The sequence below is a fragment of the Symphalangus syndactylus genome, chromosome 2 (assembly GCF_028878055.3).
Source record: "Symphalangus syndactylus isolate Jambi chromosome 2, NHGRI_mSymSyn1-v2.1_pri, whole genome shotgun sequence".
Lineage (NCBI taxonomy): Eukaryota > Metazoa > Chordata > Mammalia > Primates > Hylobatidae > Symphalangus > Symphalangus syndactylus.
Window position 1 is genome coordinate 103,905,927 of NC_072424.2, and position 22,133 is coordinate 103,928,059.

Genomic DNA, 22,133 nt, shown 5'->3' on the forward strand with positions numbered 1-22,133 from the left:
AGATCAAATAAAATTAATATTGTTAGAAGTTATTTTTTGAAAGCTAATACTTATCTAAAAGAAAGGTCCCTTGACAGAGTAAATTTGCTTGAGCTGCAGATTTTCTTTTTCTTTTATTTTTGGATAATTTCATCAGATTTGGAAAAGAATTAAGAATTGTCTCTGTTATTGTCATTTAGACTTTTTCTGAACAATAGAACTAATTTACCAACACAGAAGAAACATGCTAAATCACTGACCATAGCCCTTGAAAGGAAGGGTTTGGTTTTTAAAAAAATTAAATTAGATCTATAAGTTTGAGAAATTTCAGCATGTTTTTTATAATTCTTTATTTTTGTGAAATTGGAAAAACTCATGACATTGCTTTATGTAACCAAGTGTCGCTTGGCTGCATACATAAGCTTTGTGCTGATAAGTGGGGCGTCTGTTATAATGCTTAGAAATACTTGGAGTTAGTGTCTGGGCTCTAGGATGGGGCCACTTGACTCACTGTGATCTGAATTGGAACACACTGCTTTATTCCACAGCCATCTAGACAGAAAGTGAGGACAACAATTTACCAGTTAAAGCAACAAAGCAATAGAGGTAGACAGAAAGTAATTAGTTTTTAATGATCTTTTGGAAGTCACATGAATAGATTGATTTCTGTTTTGATCTTGTTTGAATTAATAGCTGCTTTTGAGTCTTCAATCCCACTTGAGTATGCATTGTTTCTCCATTTCACGGTCTGGTGCTCCTGAAGTTTAGGTTTTGCTTGGCCAATTGTTCCGTTTTGTAAAGCTCAGACCAGTGTTTTTGTGTTCTTTAGCTTTAAACATTGTTGTGGTGTTTTCCTTTTATTTCTATAGCTGTTTCCTCTTGGGAATTTGATGGGGGCTATTATCACTTCCACAGGGCTAACATCCAAATTGGAGGTTCTTATTTGGAAGCTAAAATTGGAAAAAATTGGCGTGAATTCATTTCTCACTAAAACCGTAACCCAGGCTCCGTGTTCCTTGGGAAGAGCATTTTCTGCTCTTGTCCTGGTTGCTGCCCAGACTTTTTCTTCCCTCCTTTTGGGATTATGTGAGTTACTTAGAACCAGCTAATGAGGGTGCAGGAAGCAGTTTGTATGGCCGGTGCCACTGTTATGACTAAAAAGCTTTTCCCCAAAATAAATAGTAATTTGCTTCTCCCCAAAGATTTGCAGACAATGAATGACAATATCCCTCACTTTTGCCCAAACATTGTCCCTTTTTTTCTTATCAGACAGATGTCTACATCCCTTCACTCTGCTTCCCTGTTGCCCATTTGATTCTCAGACACTCTTCCTTGTCAGGAAGGTACTAACGGCTTAATTTCTTTTTAATTCTCTCTTGTTTATTTGTTTTTGATAAATCAAGCTATGCATGTATGTTTTTATAAAATTATTTTTTGAGAAGATGTTGAAGGTGAAAAAAGGCAAATTCCTGCAGAGAGATTTTCAACATTTTTAAACAGACCGCCTGATTTTTCTATACAATTAAGTTCTTTAATATATGAGTTTTTAATACTGTTGTGCTTTAAAATAATTTTTCACTTAAAATGATCACCTTTCCATGCCAATAAATATAGATCTCCATTCTACTTTTTAAAGACTGCCAGTAAAAGTTTTATATCTCTGTGGTCCTAGACATTAGGGTGACTATAGGAAGAAAATAGGTGTGACTTGAAAATAGAGACGATCAAATAAATACCATTTACTAAGTCCTTCTAGAAAGGAGAAATGAGAAGAAATGGTTTGATAAGGTCAAAAGAAATTGCAACCTGGTGTGAATCAACAGATTTTAGAATACTACCCAAACACTACACTTACATTAAGTGTGAATGAGCATTTTGGAACTTTAATAGATTGGTGCTGGGACGCTGAATCTCTTCACCATCCCTCATTCCCTAGGACAGAGGAGGGAAGTAGAAAAACAAAGAGAGCCCAGGGAAATGGTAGAAAATAAGATGCAGGAGCCAAATTGGAAAAGAAGGGCAGAGAATGCTGGACTAGCAGGTTGGGAGAAGTCTTAAGAGAGAGAAAAGGAGAGGGGGCTTTGGGATATTTACAGCCAACATTCCATTTAGCGCCAGGCACCCAGTGGAGAAAAGACAATTTATCCTTGTCATAGCCCTGGCTGCACTGCTGCTCCTCCTGCCAGGCATTTTGTTCCCAGAAGGGGCTTCCCAGTAATGTAAGGAGAAGGTGGGAGAGGGGGAGAGAAGGTCAGTAACGACTTCTATGGTCAGCACCCTAGTCGTTTTCGGCAGCCATCTCAGGGTTCTTTAACAGCCTTGTCGCTTTATCTACTGTGTCTGTTTACTTCTCTCTGGATTTCCCTTTTATGTTTTATATAATTGGGTATCTCTAGCTCTCTATTTCTCCCATTCAGCTGAGCTAAAATTAAATTTTAAAATTTTGTTTAAGCTCCTTTTCTATGTTTTATGTTATCATTTTGCCCTCAACCTTTTACTTTCTACAGGTTAAAAATCTGATATTTTAAAAATGAATCTCCCGGCTGACCGAAGGTTCATATTAATCCATCATCTTTGTGCTTTTAGTATTTCATTGGCAAATATCCCACATGATTATTTTATCTCATACATTTTATTTCATGAAGAGATATGAATTTGGTCCTTTTGCAGAATCCTGGAGAACTTAGCCTTCAGGAAAAAGACAAAATGATTGCCTTCTTCCAAGCCAGTGACTCAGTTTGGATATTCATGATAGGAAGTGTGCATCTGCCAGTGACCTTTGGGATAATTTGGGCTTTTGGCCTTTTTCCAAAATAAGGAAGCAGTAGAACAGTTGCGTCTCGTTTTATGCATTCAATCTCATTCATAATCCAGTATTTGGAAATTTCCCACCTTTTCCAGCACAAGTTGCCTAGCTCTAATACGGACACTGAGTATCCTCATCATGAGACATGTTTTGTGGGTAACACTCTGGCCTATTTGCTCCAGAGGGAAAAGTAGCAGCAGGATTAGACGATGGATTCAAATTCCAACACTCTTCCTCTATTGAACTGATATTCTAACTGTAGTTTGGTTCCTTGATATGTTTAATGAGATTTTAATAGCATCTACCTCACAGGATTGTTGTGATGACTAAATGACTTTTTTTTTTTTTTTTTTTTTTGAGACAGAGTTTCACTCTTCTTGCCCAGGCTGCAGTGCAATAGCGTGATCTCGGCTCACTGCAACCTCCACCTCCCGGGTTCAAGCAATTGTCCTGCCTCAGCTCCTGAGTAGCTGGGATTACAGGTGTCTGCCACAATGCCCCGTTAATTTCTTGTATTTTTAGTAGAGGCGAGGTTTCACCATGTTGGCCAGGCTGGTCTTGAACTCTTAACCTCAGGTCATCCACTTGCCTCAGCCTCCCAAAGTGTTGGGATTACAGGCGTGAGCCACTGCACCCAGCCTAAATGACATTTTATTTGTGCTTAAGTTCTCCATAAGTAGTAACTACTGATATTACTAAATTATTTATATTGTTTCTACTAATAGTGATTATTAGACATAATGTCAAGATGCTCATATTCTGCTTAGGGGTTAAAATACTTAGGCATTAATTACCTAGAGGATACTGAAGTGCTAAACTCTATGGTGATGGTCATATTTTCAATTGTAGGCTCTCAGGTTAAGGAAAGATTTAAGCAGTTCAGCAAGTGGGGATAAGATGACCTTCCTGAAGAGGTAAGGATTGAATTGGGCCTGGAAGAGTGGGTAGAATTTAAAAGACACAAAAGGGAATTTAAGGTTCAAGAGAAGAGGTCAGGGGAGAAAAAGTATGAGTAAGCATATAACAAAAGAGTATAGAGTTTTAGAGCTATTTTTGTGGATTTTTTCATTCTCTTTTCCCCCTTTTATTGGTGTCCTTTTATGAAATCTCATTTCATTTTTTAGCTGTTACCTGTGCCAAAATAATAAACATGCTCATAATGTCATGTCACTTTAAATCTCTAAGAATCTTCGTTTACTATTCAGCTGTTGCTTTGAAAGTGCACAATTCTGGAATTAATTCTGGGGAGCTGTGTTTGCAGAAGCGCTTATATTTAGGAAAATTGAGAGTTTATATTCCTAGAGACAACATCAAATTGCTAAGGAAAAGCTGCATTCCACGAACCGGGAAACACAATCTAGTGTTCATGATGGCTGTTCGTGCGTGTATTAAGGAATTTGTACCGAGTGGCCAACTGCAGTAAGTGCTACTGGAATGCTTCGTCCCTGCGGTACCTTACCTCGTGTCCTCACTGACCCTCGTAGTCACAGACTGTGAAGGAAGCTGTGGAAGTGGGGATTTAAAAAGAAGAGGAAATCACTGGAGAGCCAGGGGGCTGCTTAAAATTCTACAAGTGAAGCAGGTTAAAAACATAACCCAGCATTTCTCTCTTTGCAACTAGATGCAAGATTAGGAAGGCATTTAAAAAAAAAGTGGGAGTTGAACAATGAGAACACATGGACACGGGGAGGGAAACATCACACACTGGGGCCTGTCGGGGGGTTGGGGGCTAGGGGAGGGATAGCATTAGGAGAAATACCTAATGTAGATGACGGGTTGATGGGGGCAGGAAACCACCATGGCATGTGTATACTTATGTAACAAACCTGCATGTTCTGCACATGTATCCCAGAACTTAAAGTATAATAATTAAAAAAAAAGCCTGAGATTGTATGATGCTCTATATACAATTTAGAAAGAGGCTAAATTAAATAATATTTAGCTATTCGTTCATTTAAATCTTTCTACCACTCCTGGTATTGCCCTGTTTACCTCTCAGTTAGTCTGGTCCATGGCTGGAGCCTGGCTAGCCAGGCCACAGGTCTCTGACCAGAAGACCATCTTACCTGGCAAAGGACACATGGCTTCCTTCAATGCCAAGCATATCAACCCAACGTAGAAATGGCAGTGAATATCACAAATGCATTTTAGGCTTTAAAACTTTAATTAAATGTAGGGGCAGTTTATGTGATTTATTTAATTACATGCGTTCTTTCTCAAAGCACCTTATTTTCCATGAAAGCCCCTATAATGAAGGTTCCCCTGGTCACTGTATCTGGGCATCACTTGGAAGGATTTTAAGCAAGGCAATATAGTGCAGCATGTTTGGAATTAAACAGATGTGGGTTGAAGTTCTGTCTCCACCACATATTAGCTGAATGATCTGGGATAAGTTATTTAACCTCTCTAACCTTATTTTTCCCCCCTTTAAAGTAAGACTAATAATAGTATTACTGCAAAGTTTTTATTACTAATAAGACTAATGATAGTATTATTCCAAAGTTTTTTAAGAAGTAAAAACTGAAAGAGAGTCATTTAGTCAAATGATTAATATAACCACTAGATGAGACTGATAATACTGAATATTTTTTTAAAATGTAGTGGTTATCAATATCTTAACATTATTAATGTATGACATAGTAAATGTAACAATTAACATTAAAACACTCAATGTTAGCTATTATTATAATGATCATAATGCTTGATTCAGTTAACTTTTATAAGAATGTTTCCTCACCTGCAACATGAGGATAATATTAATAGTACCTACAGACAGATGCTATAAACTACATCCAGGTGTGCTGGGAGAATTAAATGAGCTGCTGGGTGTGGCTGTGATTTACAAACCATAGTGTAATTATTGTGTCAAAGTTGAAAGCAAGTAGATAGTATCTGGTAGGACTTTTGACCTCAATGTAATGATCAGAATCTGCAAGACAGGATTTTGGTGAGTGCTAATCTTTTGAGTTAGGGCCAGTGTTTCTGGAAAGCCAGAAGGATGGTTTGTAATGAAGCAGAATGTTTTGCCCAGAACGGCTGGCTGAGCAGTTGCAAATTCTGTTTTCTTTGCCTGTTAAAGCCATTTTAGCTTAAGTGTTGTTGTAGCTACTATGGAGTCCTAGCTAGTGTCTTACTGTACAGAATTATTCATCATTTTCTAGGAGAATCATTTTGATAAGGAACATTCTTTTTATTTTGTAACTCTATTGGGGTCATCTTATGGGGCATCCACCTTGGGATACACAGTTTGTGAGACATTTTCAGTGATACTATTTAATATTGTCCTTACAATCACCCTCTGAAGTATGCATTATCATTTATATTTACAGACAAGAAAAGTGGAACTCAGTAACTTGCCTAACATTAAATGAGAGAGCTGAGATTAACGCTCTTACCAAACTCAAGTTAGGTATATGCTCTTACCACTGCATTGGTTCACTGGTTTTCTATTCTTTTTTTTTTTTTTTTTTGAGACGGAGTCTCGCTCTGTCGCCCATGCTGGAGTGCAGTGGCGCAATCTCGGCTCACTGCAAGCTCCGCCTCCCGGGTTCACGCCATTCTCCTGCCCCAGCCTCTCCGAGTAGCTGGGACTACAGGCGCCCGCCACCACGCCCGGCTAATTTTTTTTTTTGTATTTTTAGTAGAGACGGGGTTTCACCGTGGTCTCGATCTCCTGACCTCCTGATCCGCCCGCCTCGGCCTCCCAAAGTGCTGGGATTACAAGCGTGAGCCACCGCGCCCGGCCAACTGGTTTTCTATTCTTTTTCTATTGTTTATAACAGAATCCCTGAAACTGGGTAATTATAAGAAACTGACATTTATTTCTTCCAGTTCTGGAGGCTGGACCATCCAGCCTCTGTGCCTACTTTAGTGTAAGCACAGAAAAAGGGCAGGCAATAGAAGTTCTCAACCCAGAGCAGTGCTACCCCACTAAGGAGTGTTTGAAAAGGGTGTTGATTGCCTGACTGAGTTAAGGGGGCTGCTGAATTTGTTGGGCAGGGATCAGCGGTGCCAAATATTCTGCAGTGCTCAGGACTATACAACTGAAGAATTGTCCCACCTGAGCAGCCAGCAGTGATTCATGAATGTCTCTCTTGACCTCTTCTGAAGTGATAAAAGTGGACTGTGTCTGTGTTAGTGTGACTATATTTTGTAGTTTTCACTTGGATGCTTTTTATGATATAGGAAAACCCAACCCTTCCTTCCCAAGTGATATGGCTTGAATTCTTTTTCCCTCTAAACCTTGTGTTGAAATTTAATCCCTAATGTTGGGGTATTGAGAGGTGAGGCCTTTAAGAAGTGACGGGTCAGAGCTCTCATAAATAGATTAGTCCATTCATGGATTAATGGACTAATAGATTAATGAATTATCATGGGTGAAGAACTGGTGGCTCTATAGGAAGAGGAAGAGAGACCTGAGCTAGCATATGAGTACACTTAGCCCCCTCACTATGGGATACCCTGTGCAGCTTTGGGATCCTTTAGAGAGGCCTCACTAGCAAGAAAGCTTTTACCAGATGTGTCTCCTCAACCTTCAATGGTCCAGCCTCCAGAACTGGAAGAAATAAATGTCCGTTTCTTATAATTACCCAGTTTCAGGGATTCTGTTATAAACAATAGAAAAAGAACCAAGACACAAAGCAAGATGAAATTGTTTCATCTTTAGGTGTTTGTATAAACCTTATCACGTACCTCAATCACTGTATCCATGAGCATGAGCACCATTTTATTCATTACTGGCTTTGTAGTGCCCAGCATTGATTCTAGCTAGTAGCAGGTGCTCAAGTAATACTTGTGAATGCGAGGGCATAGTGGTTTCTCTATCATCTATGAAGCTCAGGAGACAGGCCTGAAGGCATGGATTGTCTGTGCTTACTGCTCCTCCTCCCTGCCCTCCAAATAAACAGAACCAGTTATCCAACTTGGTTTAAAAACATTAGTGTTTCAGCAGCCATTAAAAGTACATTGCATGTTGCTGTTCCTGAATTCTTGCTCCTTTTCTGATTAACACGTGATCTGATAGCTTAGGGTCTCATTTGGTCACCAGCACCCTTCTAGGAAGGAATGTTCTGTTCCTTGAATCTGGCTGAGTGATGGATGCCTTCCAAATATTATTTTTCACTTCAGCTTCCTTAAGTTGTAGATCCATTTTTTTTTTCCCCTTGTGTACTTTGGGTGATAGAGCTATTACTAGAGCTGGAATGTGTTTTCCAAATGGTTGGCTAGAGCAAAAGCGTCATATCACATTTTTTAAGAAGGGACTTTAATTTATTAGAATTATTAGTTCTCATTTTCTACCTGTTAACCTTTGCAATATTATTTACTTTTCCTTCTGGCATTTGCATATACCTCAGGGTTATTTTTCTCTTTTTATATCGATCAAATATACTTTCATGTATTGTAAATGTATGTAAAGCACTTCTGGTTGGCACTAGTCCTTTTCAATTACTAGTTAAAACACTATGATGCCCTTTGAGAAAGAATTATAAATTTCACATTTTTATTTATGAGCCCACAGTTATGTTACTTGCTTAAGTTCCCTTAGCAATTAAGTAGAGGAATTAAAATAAGAACTAAACATGCCTGATTCCTAGTTATTTGGCTTCAATATTTTTTAAAAGTTTCCCCTCCTCTTCCCTCCATTTGTGATTTCTTCCTTCCTCTCTTTCTCCCAAGGAACTCCATTACTAACTTTCTTCTACATCTTACATAAAATTGTTAATTTCCTTACTATACTTATAACCTTACACTTAGAGCTCAGGGTAGACCCAAGGAACGATTGTTAACTTAGGTCAGACCTGAGCACTGTGGGACCTGCCCACCCTCTCTCTCACCTTGCCAAATGCCTCCCACTTTCATAGTATCCCCATCATCAATTTCTTGATAAAAGTAGACTATTCCCACTGTCTCCTACCCTTTTATTCACCCCTTCTCCTTCCTTCCTTCCTTCCTTCCTTCCTTCCTTCCTTCCTTCCTTCCTTCCTTCCTTTCTTCCTTCCTTCCTTCCTTCCCTCCCTCCCTCCCTTTCCTTCCTTCCTTCCCTTCCTTTCACTCCTTCCTTCCTTCCTTCCTTCCTTCCTTCGTCTCTCTTTTCTTTCTTTCTTTCCTTTCTTTCTTTTCTTTTCTTCTCTTTCTTTCTTTCTTTCTTTCTTTCTTTCTTTCTTTCTTTCTTTCTTTCTTTCTTTCTTTATTTCCCTTCCTTCCTTCCTTCCTTCCTTCCTTTTCTCTCTCTGTTTCTCTCTCTCTCTTTTCTTTCTTTTTTTTTCTGTTACAGGCAGCATGTATTCTGATTTTGTTTTATTTAGTTCTCTCTCCTTTTTTGGGGATAGGGTAAGCATGGTAGTGGGTATGTGTCCTCACAAAGAAAAGTTTAAACTGCAATTTGAATGAAATTTTGTAACTTCCTGAAATGCAGATTACGTTGTGGCATGCTAGTTCACTTTGGATTCATGTGATGTCACCAAATGGCTAAAAAAAAAAGAAATCAAACATGATCAACACAGTTATTACTTTTTAAAGCCTTTTGAGAAAGACATGTGTATTGAAGAACAGGATAGTGGACACAAAAATAACTTCAGTCTCTAAGTGGGTAGAGAATTGTTTCAACTGGATAATGTGTTTGAAAAGAAGATAAGACAGTGGTTTGGGAAGTCACTGCCCTCTGCCCTGTGTGGAATCCAAGGATTATTAGCATTACAAGAAGAAATTGCAGATTATCATTACTAAATGAAGAGATTACTGGGAGACACATGCCTCAGGTCAAAGAAGACAATGGGGATTAAGAGATTACAACTAATAGAGAGATGATATTAACTGTTTTCCCAAGGTTGAATACGAAGGAAATAAGAACAACTATTTCTCAGGCTGGAGTAGGGAGTGGTGCTGGAGCTGAGGTTGCCTTTAAATATTCTTTCTAAATTTGGCCCCATATTCTTTAGGTTAGTTGTATTACCCAGGAAGAAAGATTGAAGCCATGTTGATTTGGATACTGTTTCAAAACTCAGTCTTGATTCACTGTGCTTGCTGTCCTTCCTCAGTCACTGCTGTTGCAATTCAAGTCCTGAAGAGAGGGTAGGAATCCAACCTGAGGCAGTTATGGGAAAGACTGTAAATTCCCACACTGGTTTTCAGAGACCCAGGGTCAAAACCCATTTTTGACCAGAAGAATGTGATGGAATTTCTTACATGCTCAGATACTTCATCTGCAAAATTGAGGGAATAATGCTAGATTATTTTCACAGTTCCAGATATTGCTAAACATGTAGGTACCTCTCAAAGATCCACAGCATTAGAAGCACTGAAAATCTATGTGGTTGTTCAATAATATTATATCTTGGAAATATCATTCCAGGATGAAAGTTCATGAATGTTTTCCCTTCAAAAAGGCTATCACATTTATGACATAATTTATACAGACATGATTTATACAGTTTTAGAATAATTTATTTCATTTTAAAAGGGCTAATAACTTTTTATTTAAGGATAATAAAATGAATTTACATAGAAAACACTTAAACATTTCCCTAAAGTGTGTTTTGGTCTAAACAATGGTGAAAACCATTAGGCAAAATTTGACATTGAAATAAACTGAAAACAAGTTGTCTGATTTAGTTTTAACCTGAGACATTTAATTTAGTTTCAAGATTTTAATAAAAATAAAGCCAAGTTTCAATGTGTACGTTCCCTTGACATGACTATCATATATTGTAAAGTAAATTATAGAGTAAAATATGAGTATATGACTAAGAAGATACTGTCACTTTAAGCCTCTCTTTAAAAAATTCTGGCAAACAGAAATTTAGTGGTTGCACTTTCCTTATTTAGCTGGGTTAATCTCTTAGTTGCCAAGGGCAGATTAATTTGTTTATAAACTTGTTAAACCAAATCTGCACATAACCACATCACAGATAATAAAGTAGGAAAAGACCACTCAGATTATCATTCTGTATCCACTCACCACCTCTGTCTTGTTAATGTCTAATTTAACTGTTTATGCAATGTATGCTGCATTGCATGTTTTACACATTGTATTTTTAAGTGATGTGTTGATGATTGTAAACCATGTGTGTGGGTGTGCCTGAAAAGATCCAATGTGCAACCAGAATTCCTTTTTCAATGACATACCCAGGCTGGGCTGCTGTCAGTGAGTCATTCTCACTTCATTGACACTGAAGCCCCCATGTGCGGTCTTACGTGTTTGAGACTAGTTGCCAGGCATATTTATTCCACGTTGGTACCACTAGCATAGGGAAGATTGTATGCCACTCATTGGTTACTGGCAGTTAAGAATTTTTTCTTGACATCTGCCACTTTTTAAAAGCCCCCTAATTTTGTAATAAATAAGTTCTTTCCACTACCACTTATCAAATAAGCTTTCAGTCTTTATAGTGTATTGCTACCTAATACATGGAATTATAAACCTTGTGAGATTTAAATTTTCTTTAAACATGATATTTAGTTTTCTTAACAATTTTTATGATGGTGTTGTCCTGATAGTGTTAGATATCAGTAATAAAGATATGTGTGCGTGTGTATATTTGTGTGTGTGTGTGTGTGTGTGTGTGTCTGTAGTGGAAGTTTAAAGAAGATGAAGTGACTTTCTGATGGGTGATAGCATGAACCCTTGTATGGAAAAGTTTTACTGTAGCATGTAGAAATTTACACATCACAACTTAAGAAGAGAGAAATGTGGTTTTCTTTTCTAGAATCTGTGTAAGTTATACTCTTGAGGTCCTGTTCTGCTTAGAGGAGATAATGTCATTTCTTCTAGCCCAGTAGCCTCAATTTGATCCAGTTGATTTTTCTTAGCCAAAATTGAATATTTTAGTTATTGTTTATTTCAAAGCCTGGCCACTTCTCAGTAAAGGGCATCTGGAAGAATTCCTTTCCATTTTCCTCAGTGGCATCTGGGAACACTGGGAAAAGTCATTTCCAATCAGGCAGTGAGGCAGGGACATGTCTTTGATCTTTTTGTTGTCTTCCTGATTCCTGCAGGTCTTGGCCCAGCAGTGCCTGGGCTTGCCTGGTCCAAGCATGGACTGATCTTTTGAGCATCCAGCTAGTTTCTATAACCGATGCTCGTGCACCCTTGATTTTGAGATTCCTGATCAATGTTGATGGACTGTTTTAGACCTAGGTGCTGAGCACCTTTGCATTGCCCATGACAGTCCATGGGGCCTTCCATTTTCTATACCTCACTGGAGTGTGTGAACCTTGTGGGGTTGGTCTCCAAACTCATTGTATTAGGCTGCTTGAGTTGTTATAAAGAAATACCTGGGGCTGAGTAATTTATAAAGAAAAGATATTTAATTGGCTTACTATTCTGCAGGCTATACAAGCATGGCTCCAGCATCTTCTGATAGGGCCCAAGGAAGCTTACAATCGTAGGAGAAGTTGAAGGGGGAGCAGGCATCTTATATGGCAAGAGCGGGAGTAAGACTGGCAGGGAGGTGCCACACACTTTCGAAGAACTCGATCTCGTGAGAACTCACTCACTATCACAAGGACAGCACCAAGCCATTCATGAAGGATCAGCCCCCATGACCAAAACACTTTCCACCAGGCCCCACCTCCAACATTCAGTATTACATTTTAACATGAGATCTGGAGGGGACAAACATCCAAACTATATCATTCTGCCCCTGGCCCCTCAAATCTCTTGTCCTTCTTACATTGCAAAATACAATCATCCCCTGCCAATAGTCCCCCCAAATCTTAACTCATTACAGCATCAAGTCCGAAGTCCTAAGTCTCATCTGAGACTCATCTTCCACCTATGAGCCTGTAAAATCAAAACAAGTTATTTGCTCCCAAGATACAATGGTAATACAGTCATGGAGTAAACATTCTTATCTCAAAAGGGACAAACTGGCCAAAAGAAAGGGACAGTAGGCTCCATGCAAGCTTGAAACCCATCAGGGAAGTTCTTAAATCTCTCTCTCTCTCTTTTTTTTTTTTTTTTGAGATGGAGTCTCGCTCTGTCACCCAGGCTGGAGTGCAATGGCACAATCTCAGCTCACTGCAAGCTCCGCCTCCCAGGTTCACGCCATTCTCCTGCCTCAGCCTCCCAAGTAGCTGGGACTACAGGCGCCCGCCACCACACCCAGCTAATTTTTTTAAAAAATATTTTTAGTGGAGACAGGGTTTCAACGTGTTAGCCAGGATGGTCTCAATCTCCTTACCTCATGATCCACCTGCCTCAGCCTCCCAAAGTGCTGGGATTACAGGTGTGAGCCACCGTGCCCGGCCCTTTGGAAGTTATTAAATCTTAAAGCTCCAAAATAATCACCTTTGACTCCATGTACCTCATCTAGGTCACACTGGTGTAAGGGGTGGGCTCCCAGGTCCTTGGGCAGCTCTGCCCTTGTGGCTTTGTAGGGTGTAGTTTCTGTTGCTGCTCTCACAGGTTGGAGTTGAGTGTGTGTGGATTTTACACACTGAGGTTGCAAGCTGCTGGTGACTCTACTATTCTCTGGTCTGGGGGATGGAGGACCCCTTCCCACAGCTCCACTAGGCAGTGTGGTTGTGGGGACTCTGTGTGGGGGCTCCACCCCACATTTCCCCTGGCACTGCCCTCGTAGAGTTTCTCTGTGGGGGCAACAACCATATAGCAGCCTTCTGCCTCAGTACCCAGGCTTTCCCATCCATCCTCTGGAATATAGGTGGGAGCTGTCAAGCCTCCTTCACTCCTGCAGTCTGTGCACCTGCAGGCTTATCACAAGAACAGACTAACATTTCTCGGTACTAGTTTTATGTATTAGTACATTCTTGTGTAGCTATAAAGAAATACCTGAGGCTGGGTCATTTATAAAGAAAAGAAGTTTAAATGGCTCATGATTCTGCAGGCTGTACAAGCATGGCTCCAGCATCTGCTTCTGGTGAGGGCCGTCATGGTGGAAGGTGAAGGGGAAGCAAGCATCTCACATGGCCAGAGTGGGAGCAAGAGAGAGAGGAAGGAGGTGCCACAAACTTTTAAACAACCGAATCTAGCAAGAACTTACTCACTATCACGAGGCTAGCCCCAAGGCATTCATGAGAGATCTGCCCCCAGGATCCAGTCTCCTCCCAACAGGCCCCATCTCCAACATTGGAGATTAAATTTTAAGATGAGATTTGGATGGACAAACATCCAAACTATATCACTCATACACAGGCATCTTCCTCAACTGTGGAATCTGCCTCTTGAGCTGGGTCCACTTCTGCTGCTGTTGTGAGGTTGTACCATTCCAAATGCAGAGCTTCTCTGAAAGGTTTTTGATAGGGCCAGTCTCTGCCCAGGAAAGCAGAGGATCAACAGTGGTCCCTCAGATGCCCCCAAACCTACATCACTGCTTCCCCTGTCCATGGACTGCTCTCTGTCCCTGAGGTTTGACCTCCAGGTAAGGAGGCAGGAAGTGGGCTGCCCACCTCTGATACCTCGTCCGCACTTCCTCTTCTTCTTTCTGCCAGCATAGAAATGGCTTTTCATTTCAATTCTTATCTTCTAGAATTGACAATAGATAATTGTCTTTCTTTTCTACTCTGGGAAGCATGTAATTATTGATCTGAGTCCTTCAAGTTTGGCTTTTATATACAAATACTTAGCTTTGGAGAATTTCAATAGAACCCTTTTCCTCCTCAAGAAAGCCTGGCTCCTGCTAAACCAAAAGCCTTTGCATTCAGGCAATAGCCTTGCTATGGATGTAAAATTTCATATTATAAAGCTGTAAACTGATTGATGACTGCTGCTCTTGGCTGTGTGTTGCTCTTTTTCTGAGGCAATGAACCCCACTGGATTAGGAGGGTGCAGGGAAGATAAGGAGAACTATAGGAAAGTTACAATTTGAAGTTTACCTGCGATGAAATGACATTGGCTTAATATCACAAAAAGATTACATCCAGTACATCAACATCATCTGTAAGCCACCAATTGACTGTTGGGATTTTTTAGATGGGTCTGATGAAAAGGAATTAAATTTAGATTTGGATTTCTATTAATGACTGTATAGTTTGTTCAAAAGAGAGTTACTCTAGTTTTCTTTACCTTGCTGTTATTCAGCCATTTTTTCTCTCTTTTATAATTTAGTCTTTACATTTTTAAATTGTAAAATAAAATGCAGATACAGAATGCTCTCCCATGAATTTGTGTACATGTTAATGAATTGCTTAATAAATTTTAAGGCAAAAGCCTTTGTAACCATCACTAGACCAAATAGAACTTTGTCAGCCACTCATAAGCCTCTCTATATCCTCTCTTCCAATCGAAATCCACTCCCTTCTGCCATATGTAATAATTATGCTATATAACAGAATAATAGTAATAAGCTTATTACTATTATTTATGATAATCACTTCCTTGTGTGTGTGTTTGTTTAGTTTGAACATTTATGTAAGTCCACTCCTACACATTGTAATTTAGTCTTTTCCATTATTTAAAATTTCATCAGTCTTTTGAAACCTTCAGTCTGTGGTTCTCTCTACCTCAATCTTTTCCCTATGCTTTTTCTGTCGAACACCTGGACTGTTTGACCTGCAAATTTTCCCATGGTCTGGACTTTGCTGAATGCATGCTCATGGTATAGTTTAGTATGTTCCTTTGTCCTTTTGTATTTTCTGCAAATTAGCAGATGGATCCAGACACTGGATCAGATTCAAGTTCAGTATCTTTGGCAATACTAGAAGGAGTGTTTGGGAAGACTATAGGAGGAAGCTTATGTCTATTTCTTTTTATGAGGCTAACAATTGTTGATGTTTAGTGTCTAAACATATTATATAATAGGTTCTTTAGTGCTACTTTCGTACTCTGGATCCTTATGGTATATGAAAGATTCAAAAAATGTCAGGCAAATAGGAGACAAGCTTCCCCAAATTGTACTGTATTTATTTTTTACATTCTAAATGCCTTTTACTTCCTTTTGCATTTGGTATAAACCAGGTTGCAAAGGCCACTTCAAGCTTGGGGCAATGTCGAGTCAAATTTTAGGGAAAAAAGCAATTTCTGTGGCTCTATCTCCCACCTGCTTTTGTGGAACTTCTCCCTCCTACAAAGGGCTCTCTCTTTCACCAGTTACTGTGAGAAGTCCTAGATGGTGTCTTTTGGATGCTCTTGAAATGGTATTCTCAGCTACCATGTGGCATCCTTCTGTCACTTCCCTTGTTGCCCATCCAGCTCTGACTCCCTTTGGTGATGTCTTCTTTAAAGCCTCTGGGCTCTGTGAAACCTTACTTAAGTGGCCCCTTGCAGTTGCTGCTGCTACTGTGCTGATGTGGGTGACATTTCCCACTGATGCCAAAGGGCAGAGCATGCTAATTTTTCTTCTAAATGTCTGTTTTCTCCTCCTCTTGGGACACCTGTAATACACTTCTCAACCTCTCTTGCAATGTGATGTGACCGTGTAACTAATTTCTAGACAATGCTAGATATTTGCAAGTGATATGTGCCACTTTGTGGATAGCTGGTTTGTCCCCTCTGAACTTTCTTTCCCTTTTGTGCTGGCTAGATCCAAATGGTGATGGCACTCTGGGCAGAGGTCTGCAAATATCTTAGGCTTTAGTGTCATACGGTCTATGTCATGACTATGGTACTCAGTTCAGCTGTTATTGTGCAAAACTAGCCATAGACAATGCGAAAACGAATATGTATGGTTGTGTTCCCATAAAATTTTATTTACAAAAAGAAGCTCTGAGCTATCTTTTGCTGGTACCTTCCCTAGGGGATAGCAGAGCCACAAGACAGAAAGAACTTGGCCACTGATCACTACATAGAGGAAAGCTGCCTGTCAACCAGGAACAGCCATCTTCCACTATTATAATACGGACAAATAAGTTTCTATTGTATTTCATTCATGTTTTAGTTTCCTATGGCTGCCATAACAAAGTATTATTACAAAGCAGGAGGCTTAAAACAGTGGAATTTTATTGTCTTGCAGTTCTAGAGGCTAGAAATCCAAAATCAAGGGCTGTGATCCCTCTGAAACCTCTAGGGGAGAATCCTTCCCTGCCTCTTCCTAGCTTTGGGTGGCATCCATCAGTCCTGGTCACTACAATCTGCCTCTGTCCTCACATAGCATTCTCCCTGTGTGTTTGTCTCTGTGTCTCTTCTCCTCTCTCTCTTGTTTTTCAAATAATAACATTGTACATAGTTTTATTTTCATGAAGTCAACAGGAATTAGAAGGAAACTACAAAATATAAAAGTGATAAAAAGAAGTGTGAAATAATACAATTTTACAGCAGGAGTATCCTGCCCAATCTCTTACTTCGGGTGTTTTAACATACTCTTCCCTCACTTCTGGACATATTCATGACTCTTCTCTTATAAAGACACCAGTCATGTTGGATCGAGAAACCACCTTGCTCCAGTATGAACTCATAGTCATGTATATCTTAATTACATCTGCAAAGACCCTATTTCCCTATAAGGTTACACTCAGGTATATTAAAGATTAAACATGTCTTTTTGGAGGTCACAATTCACCTCACAAAGTGATTATATGCTCGGAGGGGAATTATTACTGAAGCCCACTGGACTATGACCATGCCGTACTTCACTGATACTGGAAAAATTTATTTTTCACACTTTTTCCCTCACCCAATGTGTCTCAGAGTTGTTATTGCTTTTTTTTTTTTTTTCAAAAAACACATTTACGTGAAAGAAGAGTCACCATCTTTCTAGACCTCATGCTCAAGTCCATGGAGGCTAGAAGGATGGCAGAGATGATTCTGGAGAGGTAAGAAGGACAGCGATCTCAACAATAGGAAGACTTTACGCTGAAGCATTGTTCTACTCGCTCCTCCTGGTGACTGTATAGCTGTGTTTCTAACTCTCCTTCCCTCAGCATAAGCTCTTGCCAAGGGTCTCTTTAGTCAGATATACTCTTGACCAGCATTACTTCCTTTTCTCCTGACCCTCCTGCTACCACGCTCGCAGACATGATGAGACCCGTTCAATTCCAAACTGAAAACAGCAGACACTCTGACCTCATATGCTTTTACTGAGAGCTATAAAACGTGTTAAAGACTAATGATAATTAGAACTTCATCTCCATCTCCAAACAATAATCTTCTTTTAGGTGAAGCTAACAGAAATGATTGGTTGACAGGAGTCTGTCAGAAAACTCCTATTTAGACAATTTTCTTCGAGCAAGAAGAAAGAAATAAAAGTACAGAAAGTTTAGAAATAAAAGTACAGAAAGTTTGGAAATCGAAGTACAAATCGGGGTGAGTCAAAAGGTCAAAACTTAATCTGTGGCACACATTGACAACCACCACCTGGTACATCTGGTATTATGGTTCTTTTTATTATTATTATTTTTAAATCTTTTATTATACTTTAAGTTCTGGGATACATGTGCAGAATGTGCAGGTTTGTTACATAGGTGTACGCGTGCCATGGTGGTTTGCTGCACCCATCAACCTGTCATCTACATCAGGTATTTCTCTTAATGCTATACCTCCCCTTGTCCCCCAACCCCCCTACAGGCCCTGGTGTATGATGTTCCCCTCCCTGTGCCCATATGTTCTCATCGTTCAGCTCCCACTTATGAGTGAGAACATGTGGTGTTTGGTTTTCTGTTCCTGTGATAGTTTTCTGAGAAAGACGGTTTCCAGCTTCATCCACGTCCCTGCAAAGGACATGAACTCATTCTTTATTATAGCTGCATAATATTCCGTGGTATATATGTGCCACGTTTTCTTTATCCAGTCTATTATTGATGGGCATTTGGGTTGGATTCAAGTCTTTGCTATTGTGAATAGTGCTGCAATAAACATATGTGTGCATGTGTCTTTATATTAGAATGATTTATAATCCTTTGGGTATATACCCAGTAATGGGATGGCTAGGTCAAATGGTATTTCTAGTTCTAGATCCTTGAGGAATCACCACTCTGTCTTCCACAATGGTTGAACTATTATTTACACTCCCACCAACAGTGTGAAAGCATTCCTATTTCTCCACATCCTCTCCAGCATCTGTTGTTTCTTGTCTTTTTAGTGATCGCCATTCTAACTGGGGTGAGATAGTATCTCATCTGTGGTTTTGATTTGCATTTCTCTAATGACCAGTGATGATGAGCTTTTTTTTCATATGTTTGTTGGCTGCATAAATGTCTTCTTTTGAGAAGTGTCTGTTCATATCCTTCACCCACTTTTTGATGGATATCAAAAGTGGATATCCATCTGGATATTAGCCCTTTGTCAGATGGATAGATTGCAAAAATTTTCTCCTATTCCGTAGGTTGCCTGTTCACTTTGATGATAGTTTCTTTTGCTGTGGAGAAGCTCTTTAGTTTAATTAGATCCTATTTGTCAATTTTGGCTTTTGTTGCTGTTGCTTTTTGTGTTTTAGTCATGAAGTCTTTGCCCATGCCTATGTCCTGAATGGTATTGCGTAGGTTTTCTTCTAGGGTTTTTATGGTTTTAGGTCTTAAGTTTAAGCCTTTAATCCATCTTGAGTTAATTTTTGTATAAGGTGTAAGTAAGGGGTCCAGTTTCAGTTTTCTGCATATGGCAAAGCCAGATTTCTCAACACAATTTATTAAATAGGGAATTCTTTCCCCATTTCTTGTTTTTGTCAAGTTTGTCAAAGATCAGATGGTTGTAGATGTGTGGTGTTATTTTGGAGGCCTCTGTTCTGTTCCATTGGTCTATATATCTGTTTTGTTACCAGTACCATGCTGTTTTGGTTACTGTAGCCTTGTAGTATAGTTTGAAGTCAGGTAGCGTGATGCCTCCAGCTTTGTTCTTTTTGCTTAGGATTGTCTTGGCTATGCGGGCCCTTTTTTGGTTCCATATGAAATTTAAAGAAGTTTTTTTGTAATTCTGTGAAGAAAGTCAATTGTAGCTTGATGGGACTAGCATTGAATCTATAAATTACTTTGGGCAGCATGGCCATTTTTATGATATTGATTCTTCCTATCCATGAGCATGGAATGTTTTTCCATTTGTTTGTGTCCTCTCTTACTTCCTTGAGCATTGGTTTGTAGTATTCCTTGAAGAGGTCCTTCACGTCCCTTGTAAGTTGGATTCCTAGGTATTTCATTCTCTTTGTAGCAGTTGAGAATAAGAGTTCACTCATGATTTGGCTCTCTGTCTATTACTGGTGTATAGGAATGCTTGCGGTTTTTGCACATTGATTTTGTATCCTGAGACTTTGCTGAAATTGCTTATCAGCTTAAGGAGATTTTGGGCTAAGATGATGGGATTTTCTAAATATACAATCATGTTATCTGCAAATAGAGACAATTTTACTTCCTCTCTTCCTATCTGAACATGCTTTATTTCATTCTCTTGTCTGTTTGCCCTGACCAGAACTTCCAATACTAGGTTGAATAGGAGTGGTGAGAGAGGGCATCCTTGTCTTGTGCCAGTTTTCAAAAGGAATGCTTCCAGTTTTTGCTCATTCAGTATGACATTGGCTCTGGGTTTTTCATAAATAGCTCTTATTATTTTGAGATACGTTCCATCAATACCTTGTTTATTGAGAGTTTTTAGCATGAAGGAGTGTTGAATTTTATCGAAGGCCTTTTCTGTATCTATTGAGATAATCATGTGGTTTTTGTCATTAGCTCTGTTTATGTGATGGATTATTGATTTGTGTATGTTGAACCAGCCTTGCATCCCAGGGATGAAGCTGACTTGGTCATGGTGGATAAGCTTTTTAATGTGCTGCTGGATTTGGTTTGACAGTATTTTACTGAGGATTTTTGCATCAATGTTCCTCAGGGATATCGGCCTGAAATTTTCTCTTTTTGCTGTGTCTCTGCCAGGTTTTGGTATCAGGATGATGCTGGCCTCATAAAATGAGTTAGGGAGGAGTCCCTCTTTTCTATTGTTTGGAATAGTTTCATAAGGAATGGTACCAGCTCCTCTTTGTACCTCTGGTAGAATTCGGCTGTGAATCGGTCTGGTCCTGGGCTTTTTTTGGTTGGTAGGTTATTAATTACTCCCTCAATTTCAGAAATTGTTATTGGTCTATTCACTTCTATGCATAGAGGTGTTTATAGTATTCTCTGATGGTAGTTTGTATTTCTGTGGGATCAGTGGTGATATTCCCTTTATCATTTTTTATTCTATCTATTTGATTTTTCTCTCTTTTCTTTTTTATTAGTCTGGCTAGCAGTCTACCTATTTTGTTAATCTTTTCAAAAAACCAGCTCCTGGATTCATTGATTTTTCTAAGGGTTTTTCATGTCGCTATCTCCTTCAGTTCTGCTCTGTTATTAGTTATTTCTTGTCTTCTGCTAGCTTTTGAATTTGTTTGCTCTTGCTTCTCCAGTTATTTTAATTGTGATGTTAGGGTGTTGCTTTTAGATCTTTCTCACTTTCTCCTGTGGGCATTTAGTGCTATAAATTTCCCTCTAAACACTGCTTTAGCTGCATCCCAGAGATTCTGGCATGTTGTGTCTTTGTTCTCATTGGTTTCAAAAAACTTATTTATTTCTGCCTTCATTTTGTTATTTACCCAGTAGTCATTCAGGAGCAGGTTGTTCAGTTTCCATGTAGTTGCACCTGTTTTGAGTGAGTTTCTTAATCCTGAGTTCTAATTTGATTGCGCTGTGGTCTGAGAGACTGTTTGTTATGATTTCTGTTCTTTTGCAGTTGCTAAGGAGTGTTTTACTTCCAATTATGTGATCAGTTTTAGAATAAGTGCTATGTGGTGCTGAGAAGAATGTATATTCTGCTGATTTGTGGTGGAGAGTTTTGTAGATGTCTATTAGGTCCACTTGGTCCAGAGCTGAGCTCAAGTCCTGAATATCCTTGTTAATTTTCTGTCTCATTGATCTGTCTAATATTAACAGTGGAGTGTTAAATTCTCCCACTATTATTGTATGCGAGTCGAAGTCTCTTTGTAGGTCTCTAAGAGCTTGCTTTATGAATCTGGGTGCTCCTGTATTGGGTGTATATATATTTAGGATAGTTAGTTCTTCTTGCTGCATTGATCCCCTTATCATTCTGTAATGTTCTTCTTTGTCTTTTATTTTTATCTTTGTTGGTTTAAAGTCTGTTTTATCAGAGACTAGGATTGCAACCTCTGCTTTTTTTGCATTCCATTTGCTTGGTAAATCTTCCTCCATCCCTTTATTTTGAGCCTATGTGTGTCTTTGCACGTGAGATGTGTCTCCTGAATACAGCACACTGATGGGTCTTGACTCTTTATCCAATTTGCTAGTCTGTGTCTTTTAATTGGGGCATTTAGTCCATTTACATTTAAATTTAATATCGTTGGCTGGGTGCAGTGGCTCACGCCTGTAATCCCAGCACTTTGGGAGGCTTAGGTGGGCAAATCACAAGGTCAGGAGTTCAAGACCAGCCTGGCCAACATGGTGAAACCCTGTCTCTACTAAAAATAAAAAAAATTACCTGGGCATA